We start from the raw sequence: 27,653 nt of genomic DNA, 5'->3' as shown, positions 1-27,653 counted from the left end.
GCAGTTTAGTATACAGGTTTATCAGGAATCTATGAAGTAACTGAGGAGATAGCCAAAATGCAACAGAATGGAAAGGTCAGTACTCACTGGAACATGGTCAGAAAAGCCTCACTTTAACCCCTGGTTTTGAGCACCACGGACTATTCCATGGCTGGGAAGTGAGGCCATGAAGTTTTCATTCAAACCACAGTGATGTTATTAAACTTTTCTAATTTGACCAAGACATATAGAGCAGATTTTTCACTAGCTTGAGTCTGTGAGGAATGAAGTTGGAAAACCAATAAGTAGAGTATTACAATAATCAATATGTGAAATGACAGAAACATTAATCTAGATTGTGGCAGTATCCTACCCTAAGGGGGTGGGGAAAAGATGAGTCTTCTATAGATCACAGATGCCAAATAAAAAGATGTATTGGGCAATAATGGCTGCTGCTATGACTCAACAGCAGTTGTGAAGAGTGATGAATCTGCTTCTTCAGTTGCAAGCTGCAGTGTAGGGTTCAGGAAACAACCATGGCAACAATTAAAGGACCAGGTGGAAACAGTTGTTTATTAGCAGAATAGAGTTCATGGGTCTGCAGACATGCAGCAATTGATACGTTAGCCTGGATATATTAAAGTAAAAATGGCGTCTTTGGCATCAAGCGCGAGGAGTTTCCCCGTCAGCACCAAAGGGAACTGGATTGCACCTGGTGTGAATTAGATGGCTTGCAGCAAGTAAGAGGATAGATCAGATAAGGACAAGCTGCCTAGAGGCACTGTGAATTCTCATCCTTTGGAAGGGTTACAAGAACTGTCTAGACAGGTTTGATAAATGCCGTTTCAGGCTAGGGAGAAATGCAGCTTCTATGAGGCAGGGATATTGCTGGATGCTATTTTCCAAAGTCTTGAATACAGTGGGAGAATGCAATTGCTGCAGGTAATACCCATGAACTGACACTGCCATTTCTGCAGTGCCTCAGGGACCTGCAAGATCCATTAAGTGTTAGGGTTAGGAATATATGCACCATGAAGTATAAGGACTTTCTGTATCACCTTCAAGTCTCTGCAAGTCTACTAGCAGATCCCTGCACCTTATAGTTCTATCTAAGTGCATCACCTGCTTCTTTCTTTTGCATTAAGGTATTGCTAAATCCAGTGTATACAGGCTCAGGCCAAAAACTTTTTAGGGTGGACCAAGGACTTTAAGCCCATTTGGAAAATACCAGGATGCAAGGAGCACAAAGAGGCATCTAGTCTGGAATATCTGAGGCAGCAATTTAGTATGACCAGGAATGTTTGTGGACTGATCCAGACCCCAGCCTTGGATACCAAAACCCTCTAATGAGCAAATAAGGTATCCCCCGCCCTCCCCAGCTTATGATATATTAGAAGGCTTGGTTCTATTTGGAAAAAACACCAGTGGACTCTGTTCCAGGTTGCACAATCCATTGAAGAGTTTGCTTGAGTGCTGTGGGACAGAATCTTCCCATGTGCTGCCTTTCCGAGGAGAAGCCAGGAGTTCCATTCTCCCCTCCTAGCAAGCTCATCTTCTGCTTCTCGTCTCAGCCATCAGCTGCTGCTCCACTCACATGGCCAGTGGATTGCCAGCTTGCATGTGTTAACGTCTCAGCTCCTGAGTTCAGATACATGTTCTAATGGATCTTCCTTCCTATCCTGCCAAGGCCACGAGCATCCCAATTAGGCAGTTGAACATTAAGATGCAATGTCACTTGTTGCATGTATGTATGTATGTGTGCATTCATATCATATTTACCTGGGAGTAAGCCCCATTGAACACAGTGGGACTTACTTCTGAGTATTTACCCATTGGACCGCTGTGTTCAACCTTCATGGTTCTTCAGATGCCTGATAATAATATGGAATATGCAGAGTACTTATCGCTCAGTTTTATGATTCCAAAGGAAAAAAAATAAGAATCCAGTGCTTTTGCACACTGTGCTTTGCTCTTCCAGGGGCTTTTCAACTGTTGGGATGTTTCCCCCAACCCTTCAGGTGCCTGCGAGCTCATTCATTAGTTTCCTTACCTAAAGGGCTCCTTGACCTAGAATCGTGAAGGGTGCATCTTTTGTTGGGCTATAATCATGCAAGAGATCTTGGGACCACAATCTGAGCTACATTTCAGGGAAGTAAAAGAAGGAAAGAAACCACAGCTTTCATTGCAATAAAAAGACAAGCAGATGCTTTAGGGTAAATTCGGTTAATGGCTTTCGTCAGGACTTAGATTGCATGAATTTATACAATGCATGTCTGGTGTGTTGTAACAGGCATATGTTAATATTTTTCCATTGGACATTTCATGACAAGCTAAGCGTGACACCAACACAATTGCTAGAAAAAAGAATACCTGTTCTAGAAACTGTTTTGTGATGTCAGGAGAAACAATACCCTAAACAGTTATTGTGATTTTCAGGACTTTTTATTTTGGCCAAATTTGTTAATACATTGCTTAGAAACGGTTCCTTTCCTTAACATGCATAAATTATATTTTGATATTATTTAGTTTTCGGGTTGTTTTAAATAATTGTAAAGCATCCTGGAAGCCATCCAGCTGAAGGGGAGACAAATGAATATTTTCAATAAAAAACATACATAAATGGATAGAATGGTGAGTGAAATGGTTAATTATCTTTTTATACATTTCTTTATTTTAACAGATATTTTAAAACAAACCATTTTCAAGGAACACACAGTTGTTGTTGCTGCTGTTTTTTTAAAATCCTTTGCAACTGAATGACATAAATTGATTAGAAGAAACCAACAAATTACTAGAGAATTAATTACAGAAAAAAAGAAAAGAAAGCTCAATATTACCTCTGGTTATGGCTTATAGGTATGTCATTTGTTAATTTGCTCAGCGGTTTGGCATGTAACATCAGCACATATGCTACAGATACAGGATGCAGAAAATATTTTTGAGGGAGAAGAATTGAAGAGGTCTCCAGCTTATTTTTTAATGTGCATGTTTAATGGTGCTATATTTTCTCTACTAAAATAATAAAATAGCTATGTAAAGATATCATTATACTAAGAGAAGGTTCACAAATGCATATATATGTTTGTTGCCATTTCTGCGCTTGCCACCCCATCCAAATATGTGCCATGGTGGGGCTATAATCCGTGTTATTTATGAATAAATGTGAACTGGCATCCCTTATCCATACACCTAGTAGAGGGAATGTAGAACATGTTGCTCTCCAGATGTTTGCCCCCTTCAAGAAAGATTTGCTTCTTCTTGGATCTTTGGGGGTGGGAGTCCAACAGATTCTGGAAAACTTGAAAGAGGTCCGAAGTAATATGACATTGTGAAAAAGCCCCACAAGCTTCTGTGAGTGAGGACTCACAAGCACACAATAAATACATCCTGAAGAGAAGCCCAAAGAAGATCCTTGGCATGATCACCAACAAGACAAATGTATAGAAATAGTGTATGCATTTCTTGGATCTTTGTTGTCGATGCAGCAGCAGCATTTGTCCCATTGCCATTGTGTCCTTTCTTTGGTTCAACATTGCATCCACACATCCAACTAAAGTTGTAGTGAAAATCTTTTGAAGTGTAATAGAGTTTTAAAGGGTATCAAAATAATTTTTATTTTAAAGAACAGAAAACAATTAGCAAATTCATATAGACAAAAATACAACCAGAAAAAAATTAAAAGTTGTATTTGCCTTTCTCCTATGTTTTATCAGCAGAAATGAACGCAGTTCTTATATTTATCCATTTTTAACTGCTGATATGATTAGAATAATGGAAAACAATGCTGTAAGTCTATTTGTGTAAGTGTATTTTTTAATAAAGCATTTCCAATTTTCCTAGAATTTATTCCATGTTTGTGTCAATTCAGTATCAAAGAGACATCAGGGCAAATGTCCACATTGTATCTAAACATTCTTTATTGTTTATCATCTCCAGATCTAAGTATGTAGTATTCTAGCTGCAAAAAAGGTCATGTTGTTTATATATATATATATAAATTATATATATCATTCTGAGAAGAAAGTAGATGATAGATAGATAGATAGATAGATAGATAGATAGATAGATAGATAGATACACAGTTAGATAGAATTTCCATAGTGCTGTCAAATTTGCCTTGATCATCTTCATTTCATTGATTGATTGATATCTATACCGCCCAACAGCCAGAGCTGTCTGGGCTGTTTACAACACGGGGTACATGCTACATGTTTAACCTTCCCATGCAGACAGGGGGCCACAGCACTTTAAATGAGGCTAGAGTTCTGCTGCCAAAGAACAATCAGCTCTTCACTGAACTACCATTATTAGGTTTCTCTGTGAAAGGTAGCATGAAACTGATAAAACTGTGTAAGAATAGATATTGCATGAGAAGCAAATCACATTCTGGTACAAATCCAGGATTCAGTGTGCTATCCTAAAATCAATTTAAAAACAAACAAAACACACATGATACGACACAACACCACTGGCTGCCATTAATGTAATGGGATCTGTTATTTTTGTTGTTTTATGTTTTTATGAGATGATCATATTTTATATATTTATTATAAATATGTGATTTGTAACTTTCTTTTGTAAGCTGCCTTGATCTTAATTCTTCTGGAAAGTGTACTAAAAATGTAATAAAGAAAAGAAGAAACTCCATCACACATGCACTGTAAGCTCTATCCATTGTTTCCGAGACAAGCTCCTCACTGATCAATGCCAGAAATTCATTTGTTTGTAAGTTTCATCCTTGAGATATCTTTGATCAGAATCTCATTTCCTGCCTTGCATCCTCAATATGTATAATGTTGTTTCATTATTTTCTGACATTTTGTTTCACAGTGAGCAGGTGTAACTTGAAAATAACACATAAAGGCAATTTCTAATCTTTTCAACTTCTGGGCAAAATGTAATCTATTCTTCTGTGAGTAACTGGAATGAATTTGGGGGCTGAACTCAGAAAAAGTTTTAAAAGAAACACGAACAACATAAGAAAAGGCTTGGCACATACAAGTCAGGAAATCCTTCTGATTGCTTTAGTAGTATGACCAAAATTGAACTTCTGCTTCAGTTTTCCATTGCAATGCTTTCTGTTTCAGTTTGTAAAAATGATAGTGGAAAACTTCCGAACAACAAGAGAAAAGTTGATTAGTCAATTAAATATTCCCTTTTCATTAGTTATACAAATGCTATTTTAAAAAATGAATGTGCTTGATATTACAGTTTGGCAATTTTGTTTACCCATTCTGGAATGAACAATGACTAAAACATAATCTGTGGTTCGAGTCCATACATTTTAGAACTTGCAGTGTGATTCATGGGCACCCCTTAATTCAAGATGTGTTTGACAACATGCATACAGTTGAGAAATGGATACAATTGTGTACATTTGTGTACATTTATAAATTGTGTACTTTTGAAAAATGCAAAACACATTTTAATCAATGGGGAAAATATTGCAAAAATGTTCATGCAAAAACAAGAGAGAGAGAGAGAGAGAGAGAGAGAGAGAGAGAGAGAGAGAGAGACAGGAAGAGTTTTGAGGCAGAATACAGAGCGCTTTGAGCTTTGCTTGTACACACACCTCCAGTATATGCCTTTCAAATAAAGGATAATGCAGATCCCTTAAATTTGTAAACTATGAGAAGTAGTATACACAACCACATGGTGGTGTGCAATTGGCTAGAGGAAGAGGGGGAGTTAGCTTCATCTCTGAGTTCCCACTGATGCTTATGATTATGGCCAGAAAAGAATTGTTCTCTAATGTCTCTGTGGCTGACAGAAAGGATATCAAATGTTTGCTTATAGTATGGTCTGATTCTTGATAGCATTTGATGGTGGCATCCAAAATTATAGCCACCTTTTTTCTTGACTTCATACTGAACAGAATTCAGGAAATGATATCAAGGAAGAGCAGTGGGCAGATCCTACTGTTGAATGCCATTATCCAAACCATTAGGAACTGTGGTAGCAATTTCGTGATTTATGTGCAAGTTTCAAATCTAGCTGCTAGTTTTGCTTGTGCGTGTGTTACAAGGCACTGAAAAGTATGTTGGGGCACACAGAATGGGTTCTGAACCTCAGAGTGGAACAGTGAACAGCTCCCTGGATTTGTCAAGGATGAATGAATTATGGAAATATACTATCCCACCTTGCATTACAAAGATAAGGTACTATATATCATGAATATCTTAACAGAAACTATCTCATTTGTGGAATTCTATCTAGGTACTTTTCTGTTCTCACAGACAAAAGACAAGATCTTGGAGCATTCCTTTCACCATGTATAAAATGCAACGAACCCTATCCACACAGAGAAGGCCAATGACCACATCAAATTTCAAAGTGATTTCGATAGTTAAATATGTTTGGGGAGAGTAATGTAATACTTATATATGGCTGGAAGATTACTAATTACTGATTTTGGTTTTGAGTTTTCATCCCATCCTTCCCACCCATTTTCACTGGGTAATGTAATGATGCATGCTTCTCAGGAATTGCTTTTTCAAATCTAAGTTAACTGGAAAAACATATCTTTGAACCAAATTCAGTTGCTTCTTGCAGCAATTAAATACACATTTTTGATACTTAGAAAAGCATTAAAAATTTCCATTTTGTCCTGGCATCCTCTTGATAACACAAAAAATTCACTCATTTGCTGCAATCAAAGTGAGAACTGCAACATATCTAGCTTGTAGTTTGAGAGTTGTATTAAACTTAAAGTTTTGGCTTTACTCTGCTTCAGTGGCATCATATGAACATTTAAAACTGGCAAAAAAGCCCATTTTGAATGGGGTGCCTTGCATTTAGATCTACAACTTTCCAATTGCTTGCAAAATACTTTGGGAATGACAGTTGTTTGGTTGTATTTTATATTTATATTTTAATTTATATTATAATTATTTTAACTTAATGATGTGAGCCGCCCCGAGGCTTCGGCGAATGGGGCGGCATAAAAACGTTTTAATAAATAAATAAATAAAATATTTTAATGCAAAGTTACCTAATGTAGCCCTTTCCAGCCAATACCCAACTAAAACCCTGTTGTTCTTTGAAAATTGCATTTTTTCCAATTTTGTGATAGAGTCTCCAGTTGCAGCCTGCATATATAAATATGCACATGATGGTCAAGTGTTGAATTAGGAAAATGTTTGTACAGATACAGGCACTGGGTCCCATTACATACAAAAATCATTTATTAGAAAAAATGTGCTCAGAAATGTATTTGAATTTTCATATAAACTGAAGATTAGAAAAGTGAAAAACAAAAAGGAACCAAAATATGGCTACCATATCAAATCAAAAGTAAGTTCAAGTTCCTATGGATCTGCCACCCTGACCTCCCTGAGGTAAAAGCTGAACTGGAATACCACAAGTTCCTTCAGTAAATGCCAGCTTGAGAGAAGTTCCTTGTTGAATGTAGTTCTGAAGACAAGACACTTGGTGCTCGCCTTTTTCAGCTATTCCCAACTGTCTCTGTTGACATGTTGGAGCAAGTAGACTATTTAACAGCATGGAAGTCACTTAAAATCACATGGTGATGAGCTCATTCACAGCAGTCTGCAAGGGTAATTGGGATGGCCTCGAAACAACTTAGAATTTCCACCATGAAAGCTTTTGCAGTGGTGTGGTAAAAGCCACCCGATCTTCATGGTGAATTGCTCCAAATCTTTTTGGACAATGCAGAAGCTCATGAGAATCACATCCAACTTAATTCTGTTCTCTCTTCTTAAATCCAAGGGCAGAGCACATTTGAACACATTTTGAACATGACATTCAAGTTCCTCCTTCCCACTGGCACCTTCATCACATGTAACCTTTGCTCAGATTCCTAATGTCATCATGGGGCACACATCTTTGCCTCCACCTGTAGCAGCCAATGATAGTGGAGGTCAGATATGGCATTAAGAAATTACAACATAGAGTAAAACTGGACTTAGATGGAGAACACCTAAGTACAGGAAGGTGTATTTCAGTATCAACTCCTTATCTCCTCAAACCTACATGCTTACAGAAATTTGTCCTAAACAAGTAATTGATATTCTCTTTGTTGGGAGTGGGGTGACAGCAACTTAACCTCAGTTAAGTACTCACAGCTAAGATGTTCTCAACATTTTATTGCTCTTCTTTCCGAAGTCAGCATAAGGCAGATAAAGGAAGCAGCCTGAAACTAGGGCACCAATTATGATCACAAAAAGAAGTGCTGCTTCTCTGAAGTTCTGGCATCTGAATCAGGAAACATTTTTGACAGCTTTAATGCAGCCAATCTAAACTATTGAAGCGTTCTGAGATGATTAACCTGCAAATAAACTGTATCACAGCTTCAAGAGGCTTTCTTTGATCAAAGCCATTCTTTGTGGATTGCATCTCACCAAACACCCCTCCTTTCAACTCTTATCTAACATATATCAAACCTGATTGCTCATCTTTTCATGGGTGAAAAGTAAACATGGTGTGAATGCAGCCCACATCTTGGGACTTTAAAGTTACATTTTATCTTGTTTGCATTTGTTCCAATTTTAAAGCCCCTGCAGGGCTGTAGGAGAAGTAAAGACCTAGCAAAGTTTCAAAATATGTTTGGCCATAGTCCATAAGTGGAGTTAAATAACTGGAATGCAGTAGCTGGGACAAAATAGTTCTAAGAGAGTTAAACCACTAATGGTCTAAGGAAGATGGACAACTTATATGTAGTTGTCCCTGAATCACTTGCTGCAGCTGGGACTGGCTTGTCAGTAGTTACAGATAGGTCTTTGTTTGCATGAGTTGAGCCTTGCTCTCAAGGAGACCCTTCCTCACAAGTAGAGCCTGGGCAGAAGGGCCCTCTGGAACTAAGCATCTGGGGATGGCTTTCTGAATCCTCCTTGGTCCATCATGGATGGTGCTCCAATGATTCATGAATGACGGGGAGAGTCTGGGGCCTTGGCTGGCCTCAGGTCAGTGTTGGAAGGGTTCTTGGGGACCCTGGTCCATGCATTTCTGCCACAGGAGCCCCCAGGTAGTCCTGCATCTACTGTGGGTGAGGTTTATGTTGGGGACTGGACTCCAAACAGGTCTCCTGTCAACTTAAATCAGCCGGGAACAGACCAGGCCCATAGCAGGGGAAGAGGATTAAAGCCCTACAACCCCACATGCCAGGATGCCAATGCAGACTGGGGCCCTACATCTGCTCAAGAATTAATCTGAAATAAGGCAAAGTGCTAGATACAGGACATGAGAATCTATTAGAAACATAGAAACAGAGCGAGTCAGAAGGGACCTCCTGGCCATCTAGTCTGACCTCTGGCTCCAGCAGGCTCTGCTCATGACATGCCTACCATGTGCATGTCTAGCCTATCCTTGAACACCCTCACTCTCAACCACTTCCCATGGAAGCCTATTCCATACCCTTGGAGTCCTAACTGTCAGGAAGTACTTCCTGGCATCCACGTTGAACCTTGGTTCCTTGAGCTTGGCTCTGTTAGAGTGCGTCCTGCCTTCCTCTGGAGGGGAGAATAGGTCTTTAACCCACCTCTGTGTGACACCCTCTCACATACCTATATGTTGCCAACAGATCCCCTCGGAGTCTGCTCTTCTCCAGGCTGAAAAGACCCAGTTCCCTCAGTCTCTCCTCATACAGATTTCCCTGCAATCTAGCCACCATCCTTGTGGGCCTACACTGCACAAATTCCAACCTGGCTATATTCTTCCTGTAATTTGGAGCCCAGAACTGAACACAGTACTCCAGTTGTGGGCACACCAGAGTCGAACAGAATCTACAGTATCAAAAGCTGCTGGGAGAACAAAGAGGAGCAACAGGGTTGCACTGCTATGCTCCGTTCCAGTGAAATAGCACATTATCTGTGACTGTTGCTGATCCTGGAACATGATCAAATGGGGGGATCCAGAACCTTGGGTCAGAAGCTGGGAAGCAGCCCATGATCCAGGGACTAATGACGTTATTTATTTTTAAATACACACTTCTTGAAGTGGGTAGAGGCAACTGGAAGATGCAACTCTAACCTTACCACACTCTCTCTTAAATTATACTAATACTACTGATATATGCATTTATTTAAAACATTTTTATGCTGCCCCCATCACAACAAAGCCTCGGGGCGGCTTACAACCAAAACTATTGTATTATACTAATACAAATGCCCCAGAGTCATCCAGGAGCAGAAAGGACTAGCAATTACAATTACTGTAATTGGCAGGCAGTACCTAGACTGGCTAGTCATGGTATCAAAGTTCAGATCGTGGTGGTTTCCTTTGGTGGCTGACAGTCCAAGCTCTTCATCTTGTTGTCCTTCAGCCTCTAGTTTAATCAGCTTACCTGAGAGCTATAAAACACATGTTGTGGGTCTAGACTTGGGTACAGCTGCCCCCAGCCCTGTTCTGGTTCTAGCAACATGAAGACTTGCAGTGTTTACTGAACTGGAATAATGATTGCAATCTCCCCCTGCAAATCCACCTTTTTTAAAGCATAAAGTTAGTCAGCTCCCAGCTAGAAGATGACAGAGGGTTTTATAGCTAGAATTTTCTTTTCTTGAAAGCATTAGCAAGCCACAAGGGTGGAAGGAATCAAGCAATCAGCTAATTAGTATGTCAAGCAGCCTTATTTAATATGCCATATCTTGGCAGCTGGTAATCACTCTCAAGTGCATTATTGCAAAATGGAAAAATCACAGGAAGCAATGGGTAGCATGGTTGGCAAATGAATTAAGAATGGCAGGCCAGGACACACATCTGGGCTTGAAGGATAATGGGCAACCACCTTGTGGACTGATTTCATGGTTCCTCATGGTTAGGTCCCCAGGCAGCCTTAATGATGCCTCAAAGGCATTCTTCAAATCACAGTGAGCAGCAAACAGAGATGTAACAAGGAAGAAAAGACAGCACAGACCCTTCCCAATATTATTCATAGGGTAACAGAAACCATACAGAGACATGTTCTGGAGTGACCCCCAGGTTAGGGTGGGGGATCCAAAATTTCATTGGAACTACTCGGAAGACTCTACCAGACACACAATCTGGGGCTTGGCTAGAAGTATTGCCTTTGACCTGTCTTGAATCTCCCATCTACCTGTTTTGTTGTAGTATTATGAGAGATGGAGAAAAATGGTTCTCTATCTACTTTTTCCAGACCTTGCATAATTCTGTACATGCCTATCATGTCTCCCTTTACGCACTTTTTTCTAAGCTAAGCGAGCCCATAAGTTACATTTCTTCACAGGGGAATTGCTGCAGACCCTTGAACATTTGAGTTCCTTTTTTCTTCACTTCTTCCAATTCTCTTGCCGTTGTTATATACCACAGTCATCTCTGAGTTATGGCAACCTTATGAATGGATGCCCTCCAAAATGTATTGCTCTTCACAGCCCTGCTCAGCTCTTGTAAACTCAAGACTGTGGCTTCCTTTATGGAATCGATCCATCTCGTATTAGGCCTTCCTAGTTCTCCTCCTGCCTTTGACTTTCCCTAGTACTATTGCTGCCTTCTGCAGTGATTCCTGCATCTTCATGATGTTCCCAAAGTATAACAGCTCCTGTTTTGTCAATATGGCTTTCAAGGAGAGTTTTTGCTTGATTTGACATGGGACCCACTTCAAGATATTTGCAAAGCACCATCTGATTTTGAAGACATCAATTTTCTTCCCATCAGCTTCCTTCACTACCCAGCTTTCACACCCATACATAGAGATTTCTTCAGAGGGTTTCCAAGGTAAGAAATATTCAGAAGTAGTTTAGCACTTCCTTCACAGTACTAGCCAGAGTTAACTTGATAATCACTGGCATTGTCTGCGAAAGAACCTCCAGGATTGCCACCTTCATCCACTGCTGCTGCCCAGTAGTTGCCCTTGAGGAGTTTTTCTGCTCCCATCGCCATTACAGAGATCCATTCTCTTCTGCTGATGTGACTGACATTCCTTAAAGTGTGTCTGTGTGTGAGGGGGTTGCATCTTAGTTGGTGTCTCGGCTTTGACCAATCCATCTTGGGTGACCTTGCTAGGAAATAGGATTGGAAGGCAGTCTGGCCTCCTGACAGCATTAAGGCATGGTGCCTGTGTACAGCATTCCAAGTGTGGTCGCATGAAAGATTTATATAAGGGACTATGTTTATATTTTCAGTTCCTTTCCCAATTATGCCTAACATTAGAATTAATCTTTTTCACACAAGCTGCACTCTGGGCTAACATTTCCCCTGAGCTGCCCATCACAACTCTGCAATTTCCCAGATCTCTCCTAGATGCCTTTCCAAAAATTGATGTGACATTGTCCATTCTCCAGAGGCTGATTTTAGGGGCATGTTGCATATTTTTGATCAACAATTTCACCTTTGAGTTTATTAGTAACTTTTTAATTAACTTTCAGGTTGTAATAAGATTGAGAATGTGAAAGAGTGCCAAAGTTACTATGGCAAGCATGGTTGTGCACATACATGTAAAAATCTATAATTTCATTCAGACTCAAGTAGATTTCCACTGGCTATGCTTAATATGTTGGGATGTTTAATGCTTGGGTTTTCCACCACTGCTCATGCAAAGGACTCACCTCTGGTCATGATGGTGGCTTGATCAGTTCTTAATCTTTCTGATGTTCTGTTCTGAAGATCAGTTGAAGACCATCAAGTTATCCTGGTATCTTGCAGTAGACTTGCTCTAGTCTTGTTCGTTACACTGAAACGGAAGAAAGCCTACTGATTCTCCACAGCCTCCTCCCACTAAAGTTTAAGTGGAGACCAAAGGAGGAGTTGTTGTTACCATGCTGAACAATGTCATTACAATTACTTCAGTAGGCAGGCACATCTGATTCAGGATTCTATCAACACATTCCAAGGAACCATTGATTTTATGGTGTTCCGTGAAACTGCTCAAGTTGAAACTGAATTAGTTGGCTAACGGTCAAAAGACAGCAATAGCAGCTTCTCACAATGTCCTATCTGCTCATGTTTCTCCTCTGAAACCTTTCTGGAAAGCTAGTTTGCACAATGTTGGACTTCAGGAGCAGTCTACACAGCTTACACAAATCCATTGGCAGAGTTTAGGCATATGTTTTTGGGGCCATTGGCTTCACCACCAAATTTTAAGCTTGATATTGAACAAGCCTAACAAATTCCTAGTTCCATGTGATGGACCAGGGCTGAGCCTCTCATTGGCCAGTGTCCTGGCTGTTAAGCTATTGTTTATACTTATTAAGTCAAGAAGGTTCTAGGCACTTTACTTCATTCCAGTTTTTCTTTCTCTCTCCATCTTTCTTTTCCTTCAATTTCCCCTCATAAGTCTTTATATACTTTCATGTATTTCCTATATTTACTTAGGTTATATATACTTAGGTTTGCTTAGGTTATATACAGTTAGGATAAGGATGTATTTTAACTCCCTATCTGTTCAATCTGTGCACAGAACACATCATAAGGAAAGCTGGATTAGAATCAGAGGAAGGCGTGAAAATTGGCAGAAGAAACATCACTAATTTAAGATATGCGGATGATACCATACCCCTGGCAGAAAGCAGCAATGACTTGAAACAAGTTCTGTTGAAACTGAAAGAAGAAAGCACAAAAGTAGAACTGAAACTGAATATTAAGAAAACAAAAATCTTGTCCATAGAACTACAAAACTTTGCTGTTAATGAAGAATTCAAAATCTTGAAAGATTTCACATTCCTTGACTTAGTCAACAATTCTGCAGCCAAGAAATTCAAAGAAGACTGAGTTGGAGGAAAGTAATGAAGGAAATAGAAAAGATCATCAGCTATAAGGATGTTTTACTGGAGACCAAGGTCAAGATCATCCAAACTATTGTATTCCCAATCACAATGTATGGGTGTGAAGGCTAGACAGTGAAGGAAGCTGATAGGAAGAAAATTGATGTGTTTGAAACAAGGTGCCAAAGGAGAGCTTTGTTAATACCCTGGACTTACAGAGAGACAAACAAGTGTGTCCTTGATCAAATCGAGCCAGAGCTTTCCCTAGAAGCAAAAATGACATAACTGATGCTGTCATACTTCAGACACATCATGAGAAGGCATGATTCATTGTAGAAGACAATCAGACTTCAGGGAATTTGAAGCAGAAGGCAAAAGGGAAGACCAAACATGAGATGGATAGATTCCATAAAGGAAGCTACAGCCTTGAAATTAGAAGAGCTGAAGCGAGCTGTCATGGACAGGTTATTTTGAACAGCTTTCATTCATAGGATCACCTCAAGCTGGAGATTACTTGATGGCACATAACAATAACATGCAATTTAGTCAGGGTGCAGTCCGATCCAGATGCCTGCAACCCTTCAAACTCAAAGGATTGTGGGCTTCCGCACAGAGGCAAAGCTCACCTCCACCCTCCTCCAACCCTTCAAACACCCAGAAAGCTGATTTCAGTTGTCTAAGTGCAGCACCTTGGAACTTGAGGAGAATTGGAGGTCTCATCATGATATTTGTATCATGATGGCACCTGTCTTTTCTTCCTGCATCCTGTAATAATCCCAAAGGCCCATCTCCAAGGTCATCCCTACACCCTTTTAACCACTATCGTTGTGGTTCTTTTCATGAATTATGAGCTTGCAAGATTTCTGAATTAGAAATCCCTGGGTTTAACATCAGAACGTTTCTATGGCTGGATCTGGAACTCCAAAAAAATCTATGGTTGACTAGACTCTGTCTAGCAACTGTAGGATTGTGCTGTTAATATATGCTTACAAACAGATTAAAACACCTTCTAAAATATCCCTTGGGCTTTGTTTTGTTCATTTAATACCTTAGTAGAAACAAGTAGTGGTGATTGTGTGTGTCTTCTTTACTAGAAGGCAAAAAGTTCTTTTCTGATCTCACACATACACTTCATTTTAATTCATAAGTGACTTTTTGCAGCTCAACAACTATCATGATTATTGATCAGGATAGTCACTTTTAAAATTCTAATTGGAAAATATATTGATAAAGTAATTGCTAAGATTAATGTATATGAGCATAGTAATGATTCCACAGGTATGTCTCATGAATGCTTTAGCAAATTGGTTGATATTGCTAATACGTTTTTGATTGTAAGTGTGGACTTTAATGAGATTTAGGTCCTATGGAGTATGTCTGCTCCCAAGAGGCAAATGCTGGTAAGACTTAAACTCCAGGCATAAATGACTGAACTTGACTTGACTCATGCTTGAAGAATTTTGTATTCTGGCAAGAGAGACTGGAACATGGTTTCCCTCTCCATCACAACAGCTTTCCATCCAGTTATTTTGTGGGTTTCTACATTTTTGGTAAAACAGTAAATATTTGTAAGAGCAATAACATGGGTAGTCTCAGACCATGCCCCAGTCTGGTTGGAGTTTCAATTTTCAGACATTCCAGCCCCTGATTCCACCAGTCTTTGGCACTTTAATATTTCTCTTCTTAATGGCAGGATGTTTAAAAATCTGATTTCTGCTGAGTTAGTTTATTATTTATTTATTTTTTATTTAGTTAGTTATGTAAAGTTTTTGTATGCCGTCCCCTTGCTATATAGCCTTGGGATGGCTCACAGAAATAAATAAATATAATACAATACAATTAAAACCCGGAAACACCCTGGCTGCACAATTAAAACCTATAAATATTAAACATTGTTAAAATATTGTTTGAATAAATTGTTTTTATGCTGTGAGCTGCCCCGAGGCTTCAGCAAATGGGGCGGCATAGAAATGTTTTAATAAATAAATAAATAATAAATAAATAAATAAATAAATAAATAAAAAGGTCTTAGCCTGGTGCTGAAAAACAAATAACAACGGCACCAGGCAGACCTCTCTGGGGAGCACATTCCACAGATGGGGTGCCACCACAGAGAAAGTCCTCCTCTGGGTGCTTTGCTTCCTGATGTCTCTTACGGAAGGCTCCCGGAGGAGAGCTCTGCTGCTGATCTCAAGGGGTGGGAGGGCAAATATGGACGCAGGCGTTCCTTTAGGTATCCAGGTCCAGAGCCATTAAGGGCTTTATACCAACACCTTGAATGAGCCCGGACTTTGATGGGAAGCCAGTGAAGCTGGTAGAGGACTGGGGTGATAGGAGAATAACGCCCTGTCCCCGTCAGCAATCTGGCTGCTCTATTTTGCACCATCTGAAATATCTGGACTGTCTGCAAGGGCAGCCCCACATAGAGCGCATTACAGAAATCCAACAGGGAAGTAACCAATGCATGCGTCACTGTCACTAGGCAGTCGTCCTCCAGGTAGGGACGCAGCTGATGGATTAGCCGAAGCTGATGGAAAGCGCTCCTCACCACCGTCGTCACTTGAGCTTCCAAAGACAGCTCCGGGTTGAGGAGCACTCCCAAGCTGTGGACCCTGTCCTTTAGAGGGAATGCAACCCCATTCAGGACAAGATCCAAGTCACCTACCCAGGAGTTCAAACTACCCACCAGCAGGACCTCCATCTTGTCTGGATTGAGCTTCAGTTTACTGGCCCGGTTATTCAGTTTAAAATGTTATTAATTTTACAATTAATGAGAGATCTGTTGATTCTTGTGCCACTGAGGCCAGCCAAACTTTTATACCTGGCTAAATTATTACATACCTCCTACGAGAGTGATGTTTGTGTGTTTGGTTTTAACTCTAAGCTGAAATTGCTTATAACTCACTTTTCCATTTACCCAGCTGCAGAATTTCAGCAAGAGTTGCAGAATGTTAAATGCAGATCTAAAAGTAATATAACAGACCAAATTTGCCTTATTCTGTTTATGAGAAAAATGGAGAATCTCTTGGTAAGGTTCTGGCATGTTATCTTAAACTGCAAAAACATTGAAATACTATTTGAGCTATTACAGATGTGAGTAATGCAATGCACACCTCTCCTAGAGGTATAGATTCACTATTTTGAATTTTATTCTTATCTGTATAGTAGTGAAATGTTGGAGCAGGACAGTGAAACATGGGTGATTTCCCCCCTAATATTATTCATGTTTAGATTCTTCACAACAGCCATTTCTCTCATCTCCTTTACATACAGCTAGTGGAGTGGAGTGGGTAAGGGTATGGAACTGGGACTCAAGTGAACTGGGTTCTAGTCCCTACACAGCCATGGACCTCACTGGGTGACTTTGGGCCAGTCATCCTAACCTACCTCACAGGGTTGTTGCTATGAGGATAGGCCTGAGAGGAGAATAATTATGTAAGCTGTCTTGAGTTCCTTGGAAGGAAAAGAGGCTGGATATACATACATACATACATACATACATACATACATACATACTGAGAACATTATGAAAGAAATTATAAATATGAATAGCAGGAAATCACCAAGTCCAAAAGGGTTTCCAGCCGAGCAGTATAAAACTTTTGCCAATCTCTTAGTTCTGAAACATTAATCATCTTTATAATAATATTTTAATTGGGTCCTTTTCTTCATCATTAAACAATGCTCATGTTACACTGATTCCTAAGCCTGGGAAGGATCACACTTAGCAATAGTCCTATTTTATGAACTAATATCGATATTAAAATATTAACTGCTATTCTGGCCAATAGATTGCAACAAGTTGGCACAACACTGGTCTGAGCAGTTCAGGTGGGATGTATTAATTACAGTTGTTCATCTGATAATTTTAAATGGTGATGAAACAGCCCAGACTGCAAATGTTTCTCTGGATGCTGAAAAGTCCTTCAACAACTTTCATCGGAAATATATTTTTGCTACATCGAGTGATTTCAGGTTTCCTGACCAATTTTAGAGATGCATAAGAATTCTATATTCAACCCAAAGAGTTATGACTTAGGGATTTGGGGAAAGTACTAGACAGGGCTGTCCACTTTTCTCCATTGATGTTTGATTTAGGTTTAAAACCACTGGTGGGTGCTATTAGACAGAACAGCTATGTGCAAGATTCTTTAGAATGTAAAAATATTCTTCATACTGATGATCTTTTATTGTTAATCTCAATTTTCCAGCTTTGGAAATCTCTCCAGCTCTGTTCTCTGCTTTGGAAATCTCTGTTCCAGCTTTGATGCATTTCATCAGTACTTGAGCAATTTTAATTGGCCTCAAGTATTTATTTTATTACTTACATGGGAATACTTATTCCCAAACACATGCTTCAAATGACCAAGCTACATTTGAATAAGTTGATGAATGACATTTCATAGAATATAGCTAAATGTGGGTATCTTTAAAGTTGGATTTGAGCAGTAAGGTAAATGCACTTGAAGATGAATAGTATACCTCAGATTGTTTATGTTGTAATGGGATTCCTCTATTCATGCTCACCTGACAAATGTTTTCAAAAAGTTAATTCTTTGTTTTGTAAATTTTATGTAATTTTTTTACCCCACCATAACTTTTTTTTAAAGGATGAGATTTCCAATTAAAGAAAGTGGGTTTGGATTTCTAGACTTTGCTTTGTATCTTCAGGCCTTGTTACTGACTTGAACTGAATTTTGATCTTTTCCATTTAGGTTAGATTTCCCACCTTGCTCAATTTTGGAATCTTCCTGTCTGGATCCTCTCACCAAATGGATAGTATTAAGGGTTTGTTACAATAAAATCTATCAGGTTCTTCCCATAGTTACAGGTGTTAGAAGCATGTGGTATATAATGCCATGCTAATTACATTTTGATCCATCTGCCCATGCTACTTTGACTCCATGGGGAAATCCAAATTTAAACATTGGTAAGAAAATGCTTTTGTGATAGACTTCAGTGGATAATTGGATTCATTTATTTATAAGTTAGTGGTTGCTGATTATGAGTTTTTGACATTCATAGCATTGTGTGATCAAATATGATTTGCCTGCTATGGCTGAATGGAGATACTTGCGGTATTTGTTAGACTTTAGCTTTTGCCCTGGTGCCTTTACAACTTCAAAGTTCCATTTACTATTGGAAGCATTTATGGAGGCTGATCAGTTATAACAACCCACAATCCATCTTTACAAATACTTATTGTTGGTGAATAAATAAGATACACAAGGTCTAAACAGTAAGAGAATGGAGAACTAGACTATCCTATTTTTCTTAATCAATGGATTGCCTTTTAGTGTCTGTATATGAAACATCCACGGATCCCAGGTTGTGTCTCATTCCATAAAATACTCTTAATCTATGTATATTGGATGCTACAACATCTTTTTAATAAGCATTTCTCCAAATTGACTGGAAGTATAACATAGCTAATGCTTCTCTTATCCCTATGTTTTGACAATGCCATATATTGCATTGTTTTTGGAGGAAGTTAGTATACAGACAAACTTTGTGTTGGAATACTCTGTAATATTTACTGATCTACATGTCCTCTTAAATTATCTACCTGTTTCCAGGAAGTTAATGCACAGTCAGCACAAATGGATTCTCCTTGCCCTTTTGACAGCTAAAAGCCTGATACAACATTGAAATGCTAAATGCTTATTTTGTATAATGCAGTAGAGTGAACACCTATGAAGCTTTCAAGCTATCAATGGGTGGTATATAGACACAACTGGTGAATGAATACAAATATGGATATTTGGCTTGCCTTTGCTGAAGTGTATGTATTTTTATGAACAGAAAGCTGTATTTTCATGCATGTATTGAAAAAGGCAGGATATAAATCACAATATAAATGTATTGATATTGATCGATTCAAAACTAGGTAGTTGCAGTGTGTTTTTCCCTCTTTATGGTTTTGCTGAAATTTTATAATAAAAATGCAAGGGGAGCACTTTGACTTGTTACTTTTGGAAATGCACCTAAGGATTCATCACTGAAAGTAACCCCGGAGTTACTCATCAGTGTCATTTCATCTCTGTGCATGTATTCTTGCAAATACAGCAAATTACTCTTCCTTGTACCCCTGGGTCCCTTCACCAGACACAGGGAAAACAAAGCATCTGTCTGACACTATAGTTGCTCTTTCTCTGAGGATACCCTTAAGTCTGGCCTTTCAAGGAGCACTTTTGAAATATCAGTGAATACGATATGTAGTGGCACAGACTGGAGTAAAAAGGGTTAATGTGTCAATTTGCAGCACTTTTTAGCTGGCCGTACCTGTGGCAATTTTAATCTTACTGCTTTGAAGTTTTGCACAATTGGAGACCTCATCAGGTAGATAATGCATGATAAGTTCCAAAGTATTAGCTCAACAGGGGTCATAATTATAAGCTATAGAATTTCAAGGCTTATAATTCTGGAAATAATGGAACACAAAACAGGCCTCCAGAGGAAGACTGTGGGCTTTTCTATCAAAGGCGATTAATGTGCTGGATCTGCTTTTGGTTTATCACAGAATGGAGATTAGAGTGCTGGATAAAGAGCTTCTCTTTTTCTGCTTTTCCACTGCATGACCTCTAGGTGGCACTGTGGCATAGCTGAATAACTTAATTGCACACCGGAGGAAATGTTTTGTTTCATTTGCACAAATAATAGTACATTTTTCCTACTCTAAACCCTGACACACACACTTTAAAAAAATAGAAATACAAGTGGAGAGTCATAATGTTGTTGAAAGAACCTGTAAACAACCACAAGAAAGGATGGAGAAATGCATAGTAAATGCCCTCATGCAGAAAAGCTGTGAATCGTGTATCCACAAAAACATGAGATTTCCAGATGTTCCATTTGTTCTTTTTTGAGAAGTGATTTGTTTTGTACAAAAAAAATGACTTACCAAGGAGTTTTCTTACATCCTCTCTCTTCCCAAAAAAGATAGAGCAAACATATTCTGCCTTTTCCACGACTTACACAACTAATTTTGAGCATGCCAGCCTGCAAACCAATTCCTTGTAAAGCGTCATACATGATTGCATGTGTGTGATGTGATGCTTCCACACTCTCCCAATTAGTTCACTGTCTGATTCGCATGGAGAGATGCATTTCAAGTGACTTGGTATACTATCACCAGAATTCTTATAAGCAAGCAACCTGGGAAACTGAATTACACAGAATGATTTTCTGTCCAGTGCCGCCTTGCGCAGCCTGCTGGCCTCCAGATTTTTTGGACCAATTCCCGTAAGCCCCAGGCAGCATGGCCAATGGTCAGGGATGCTGGGAGTTGTACTCCAAAATATCTAGAGGGTATCGGAGACTGCAACCTGCAACACTCTTAGTAGGCATTCCATTGCATAAATTGCCATGTACTAATTTCCACCTATAGATGCAGGTTTAGATATAATTCCTAATGTAAATAGCACTTACTTAATCCATCTCCCCAGAGTGGAAAGAACTTTTCAGGAGGAGTGGGTGGGTTCTCAGCTGGGATCCACATGTGATAAGCAAAGCCATGTTCAAGAATTCTCCATTCTGTGATGTTGAGATCTAGCACAGAAATGAGGCAAGACTTCAGGCAGAAAGCACTGGGTTCAGCTGATGAGAAGAAATCTCAGACAGTTTTCCCTTCTTCTGTTTTGAGGCCTATGGGAAAAGAAGGGTAGAGTACCATGAGGCTCTACCTGATCCCTCATGAAGGCACTGGAAAAGGAATGAACTGGAAAGAAGGAGGCTGTGCTCCCAATCAGATAAGAGATCATCACAAGGAAGAGAGAACTAAGCACAAGGAGAATTTCCAGTCTAAGGAGAGGGATTAACTGATGTTCCTATAAACCTGAAAGCATTCAACATCTTCCTGATTATAATGACTCTTTGAAAAGGATGAGGAAGAGAAACTGAGGAGGAGCCATTGACATAGATGGAACAGCATTTCCTGAGCCTCTTGTGGTGGTGGTGGTGGTGGTGGTGGTGGTGGTGGTATTTCTGAAGTAAGAGGAGAAAAGGGAGGAAAAAATGATAGAACATGGAATTGAAATGATGGAATGCAAATTCTTAGTCTTGGACTAGAACTAGCGTGGAAGGTGGTGGATAGCACTGACTAAAAATCTCTGTTTCCCACTTCCCCAAATAATCCACTATGGGCTGAGATGACCCATCATGTAAGATGGCTTGCAAGCCATCACTGTTCTTGAGGTGGTAAACAGCAAGCAATAGCAGCAAAGGGTGGAGGATGGCATAGAATAATTAGGCCAGATCTCCATGGCCAGCTGGGAGAGACCAAGGAGTAAAATATAGTATGAGAAAAGATGGGAGCCAAAGCCCAATCAACTTTAGCCTTATGCCTTCCACAAAGTTCTTCAGAAAAGTCATTAGAATTCCATAAAATCAATGTTGTTCTTATTGTTTGTTTAATAATCATGGCCAAAAATGTTCAATATTTTAAATAAATGTGGCCATCCTATTCCAAGCATAGCTGTCCATGAGCCCCACTACATTCCTGGATTCCTCCAGTTTGCTCCCCATCCTGAAATCCAGAGCTTCTCATTCACCTCTACACTACTTCCTTGCAAATGGACTCCAGGTGCAGCGTCTTGCACAACCAATGTAAGTTCTGCTTTGGTATAGAGGAGTCCTAGTTATACCTAGCTGGTATAGGGGAGTCCTAGCTATGCAGCACATGGAGATGGCAGGTAGGAAACCAATCTTCAGAGGAAACTCAAGCCAGAAAAGGCTGTAAAAAGTCTCTGGGAAAGGTTGTTAATGAGTGAAGGAACGTTCTGGGCTGTCCTTGAAGTAGCCCAGGAAGTGCTACTGCAGCTTCTGAGTGGGAATAATATCCCTTATCCAAGATGAATCCTTGGAACTGGACATAGCCTTCAAGGCTAATGGCCATCAGTAGCTTTTATTCCCAGGGGTTTTCCAAGCCCTTGGTAAGTCACAGTGCAAAATATAGGTGGTGATCAGCATATGGTGTGGAACCTGAGGTCGGACAGGCCTGACTTTATCAGGTGATATAGACAGACAGATAGATACAGATACAGCTGAATATATTGCACATGTCCCAGACTGATCTACTGTGGTCAGTGCAGGTAAGACAGAATCGCATAGCATGTGGAGCACTGATCTAATTAGGCATGAAGATCCTATGACTTCAGGGAAGCGCTTTCTTCACAAAAGCTGCGACTTTAATCAGTGATGACAGAACAGCTGGAGATTCATTTGGAAACGTGGGTGTTACAGCCACCTATGAAGTGAGCCTAAGAGTCTGTTTTGCTTCAGATGGAAGCAGCAATTTGCAAGGTCTAATTAAGCTAATTACAAATAGCAGTTTGTAAATGTTTCATCAAAACACTGACCTGCCCTGGATCGCAGGTGCTCATAAAATCTTGAAGATTTGCTATTAATAGTCAGTTATCCCCTTGAGAAATCTGAGTGTAAGAAAGACAAGAATTTAAGTTCCCTGGCTAGCTAACCGAGTGAACAACAGTCTCAGTCTTCTTTTCAGGTGCCTTTGGGCTTTTTATCTTTGCTTCAGACCTTCTGCATTACAGAGGGAGACTAAATTGTAGGTTTTACATACTGTTGATTTCTCATGCTCGAACTATTGATTCTCAGTCAAAGCCTTTTTGCAGAAAAGATGGTTAAATATTTCAGTGTTCCTCCGAATGCATATGGGAAACTTTAGGGATGCAACAGTAGCTCCAAATGACCCTGGGAATTCAGGGGCATGTACCTGGTAATTGAGAGGAACTCAAATGGCATATTGTTGATCAGTTAATGTGAGTAGGTAATTTACCACTAAAATCAGCCTCTTTATCAGAGCATTGGAAAGTAGCAGCAGAGAGAGACTGGGATTAACCAAGTAATTGCAAATTGCAACCAAATTTCTGCCTCAGGTACATTAATAGAACATAATGAATTGGATAAATGTATGATTACATCCACAACTGGAATAATGAGACAAGTTGTGTGTCATGGGGTCAACCAAAGCACAATTTTATTTAACTTTAATGTTAAACTAGGATCTGCACTGATCCCTACAAGGGTAAATGGCCTCCTGTGGCTCAGATTCTGTTGTCCAATTTACACTTAAGTAGACAGAGTTTAGTCCTGCCTTGGCAAAATGGTCAGCACCATTCACTATCTTACCTTTTACTGTTTGCTTTCCATGAATCAAAACAAGCCTGGAACCAAAACTGTCCCAATATTTGAAAGAGAACTGTTTGTGGGATACTTTCATACCCCAGACAAAAAAAAGGAGGTTGAGTAAAGGTTATCTTAGTCCCTTTTGAAAACTAAGAATTCAAGCTAAACCCACCAGCAAACAGAATTTAAATCCATTGAGGGAAAACTTTTGATGCTGATTTAAATTTTGTAGAGCAGACTATTGTTATTTGGAGCAAAGTCAAAAAGTCAAACAGTGAATGCAGATTTCATGTTATGTATAACTTCAGGAAATATTAAATCTTAAATTACCTATAGAGCCGAAACCTGAAAGCCATCCTTATGCTGACTGAAAATTCCCAAGGGAATCTTCCAACCAGTATTTCTTGGCAGTGTTTGCCTTGTCCGGGCCACTTTTGTCTGGGTTAAAAAATCACCCCTTTTGCAATGAATGCTAGGTTACATGTTGACCCAGGGTGAAGGTTAAGGTGCCCATGTGTCCTACCTTACAGAAGAGAGTTCTCCACTAGAAAAACTGTCAGAAGACAAGCATCTAGTTCAAGGGTTGTCCAGTCCAAATCTGGTTTAAGGGTAAAGACCCACTGGAAGGAAGAAATAGACCTTGTAGTTGCCCAAGCCCCAAGCATTGACTGAGCAGCATATCAGTCACCTGGTTATAATTTTCCCCACTATGATAAGATTGTATTATATTTCTGTTTGAATTATGGTGTCTAAATGTGCATCTATACTATAAATAGGGACCTGTACATTTTATGCAAATCTGCCCTCTTTTGTCTGTTTTTCCTGTGGTACCTAAGTAGCCACCTAGTGCAATCATCTCTTTCTTGAAGTTAGACCTCATCCTGCCACAAGCTAGAGGAGGTAACATCATGACCTACCTCTTCTCCACCTGGCTGTAGCTCTTCAGAAGCCGAGGAAGACCTTCCTGAGTCACTGTCCCACATGTTTCTCACTCTGGGCAGGTGAGGCGCAGGAGTAGCCCCGAAGGAATTCTTTTTCCTGTCCCATAGACTTGAGTAGCAAATCCCAGATGTTCCCTCAAAGTGCTCACTCATATTCCAAATGCTGCTTTCCTGCTAGTCAACCAACCAGCACACATACTTGCTTAGTTTTCCACCCAGCACTAATCGCCAAGTGCCTCAAGCTAAGCAGGGTGCAGTGGGCAAAAAACACCATTAGTCCAACTTCTGTGTCAGATAAATCTATAGAAAGCAGAAATATGAAACAAATGCATGAGTAAATATGGCAGGGGAAAGAAGAATCCCAGTTCCTTCAGCTGGGACATGTTTGGCCTCAGTTATGTTTTAGAAGTTCCATCTATCTCTTTATTTACCTTATTTGTAAAATATCAGGGTTTAATAGTGACACCAAATTATTCAGGATAATGAAATCCCAAACAGGTTTTTTTAAGCCTGAACTGATCTTACTGAACTAAATGACTGATAACAGAAGGATATGTGTGACTTGGTTTAATTTAGGGCACTGCAAGTGATGCATGCTGGGTGATAACTTCTGAAGAGGGTCTAAGCATTTGCTATGGTTAGCCAGAAAGAGAATTGTAGAGGAAAGCTCACTGGGATATTCAGTTTTTCAGGAAATCTTTTAGGAGATGGTTAAAAATAAGCCAGCTGTATTTCAACTAGCACGCTGTAAGCTGCTTTGGGTAGAAAATCAGTCTTTAAGGAGCAATCTAAATAAAATATAAATACATAGCGATAGCTTCTTCAGCTGAAAATGAGTTTGAGTACAGAAAAAGGTAGCTAAAAGGAAGGAATGTTGAAGCACTTGTTTCTTTCTGGTTTATGCCATTATTTGTTTATTATATTTATATGATATTTACTAACTCCCTTCTCTCCATTTTATCTTCACAACAAGCCTGTGAGGTAGACCAAGCTGATAGTCAGTGACTGGCACAAAGTTATCCAGTGAGATTTATATCTGGAAAAAAATGAATGAATAAGAAGAAATGTTGTGCCTCTGTGTACAAAGCACGAACATTTTCCCCTCCACAGTTCAGACATTCAGTGAGACTGATGGAGTGTAGGATAATTGTAGACAGAGAGATAATAGGTAGTTAAATGGCAGTAGTTTCCACACATAATCTGAAAGTAACTTATGGAATTCACTATTATACGAGAGGGATGCACTTAAGCCTTCCCCTCTGTATTCAGAGGACTTGCTTGCTTGTGTGTTTGTTTGTTTAAAAAAATATATACCTTCACTCAGCCATGTCAGTTCTCTGAACAGTTTACATTCAATAGAATAGAAAAACATAAGACAATATATTAAAAACAGAATAACAGTCAATAAAACATCCCAACTGAACAATAAGTACAACTACACAAAACAATCTGCAATGTAATTAAGCAGATTAAAAATACTAATTCCCAGTAGAAAGTAAGCATAAAACAAATACCAAAGCAAAGAAATAGAACAAAGACCTGGCTATAAGTGTTAATAAAGTGCCATGTAAACATTAAAATTCTGGAAGAATAGAGAAGTTTTTGCCTGGCACTGGAACATATGCAGTGTTTGTACCAGGCATACTTCTCTGGGGAGCAAATTCCATAGGGGAGGCACCACTGCCAAAAAGGCCCTTCCCCCAGTAGCCATCCTCCTCTCACCCTTTAAAAGTGGCTCCCAGAGAAGGACCCCTGAAGATGATCTTAAGGCACAGGCAGGCATGTATTCATGGAGACGTTCCTTCTGATGATCCGGTCCTAAACCATTTAGGGTTGTATATGATGGGGGACTGGGATTGTGTACAGCGGCCATACCACAAATGGTCATGTGTTGATGTTAGCAGAATGCAGAGAGCTCCCCGTGCCACCAGGAACCCTCCAGCAGGGTGCCCAAAGATGTGGAGGATGAGCAGGGAGGCGGCCAAGTTTTCTGATGATGGCAAATTATTCAGGGTCCTTAACTCAGAAAGGGACTGTGAGGAGCTCCAACCTAATTTCTGTAAGATTGCAGATGCAGTTCAGTGTAAGCAAGAATGAAGTGAAGCATGCTGGGTCAACAATTCCTAACTTCACTATTTGCTTATGAGATATGAGCTGGCAGTGACTGGCGAATAGAGAGATGTTGGGCTTGACATGGATGGCTTGATAGCCATACCCAGTACGTAGCTGTTGTGAAAAGGCAAATTCACTTGGAGGGATTATTAGTAAAGGGATGAAAATTAGAACTGCTGAGGTTATAGTGCCTTTATGCAAATCTGTGGTGCAAACACACTTAGAATGTTGTGCACAGTTGCAAGACTTGAACCTCAAAAAAGTCCCATAGTGTTGGACTAGATGCAGACAAGGGCAACCAGCATGATCAGAGGTAACTCTCCTGTGAGCAAAGGTACAATGTCTGGCACTCTTTAGCTTAGAGCAAAGGTGAGTTAATGGGAACATGTCTAAGGTATACAAAATCATTATTATCATTATTATTATTATTATTATTATTATTATTATTATTATTACATTTCTATGCCGCCCCTTGCCGAAACCTCGGGGCGGCTTACAACACGATAAATCATGCTCTGAATGGATAAAGTGGACAGGAGGAGATTTTTCACCCTCCCTCAAAATACCACATGGCAGGGGCAACCAGCAGAGCTATACAGTAGGAGATTCAAAACAGTTAAAAAGTACTTCTTGTGGGTGTCCTATATTCCTCTGTTGTTTCCATTTCCTTTTTCAGCAAAACAGGACCCTGCCAGTGAGCAGCTATCTCTTTTAGATGTGATTTACAAAGCAGTAAATTGATTTTGTTTAAAAGCCAGGTCTCTTTTTCACATTTTATGCTTCCGTGTGATTCATTCCGTCC

Source organism: Varanus komodoensis, unplaced genomic scaffold, assembly GCF_004798865.1.
Source record: "Varanus komodoensis strain SLA01 unplaced genomic scaffold, ASM479886v1 scaffold9, whole genome shotgun sequence".
Lineage (NCBI taxonomy): Eukaryota > Metazoa > Chordata > Lepidosauria > Squamata > Varanidae > Varanus > Varanus komodoensis.
Note: the sequence above shows the minus strand (reverse complement) of the source record.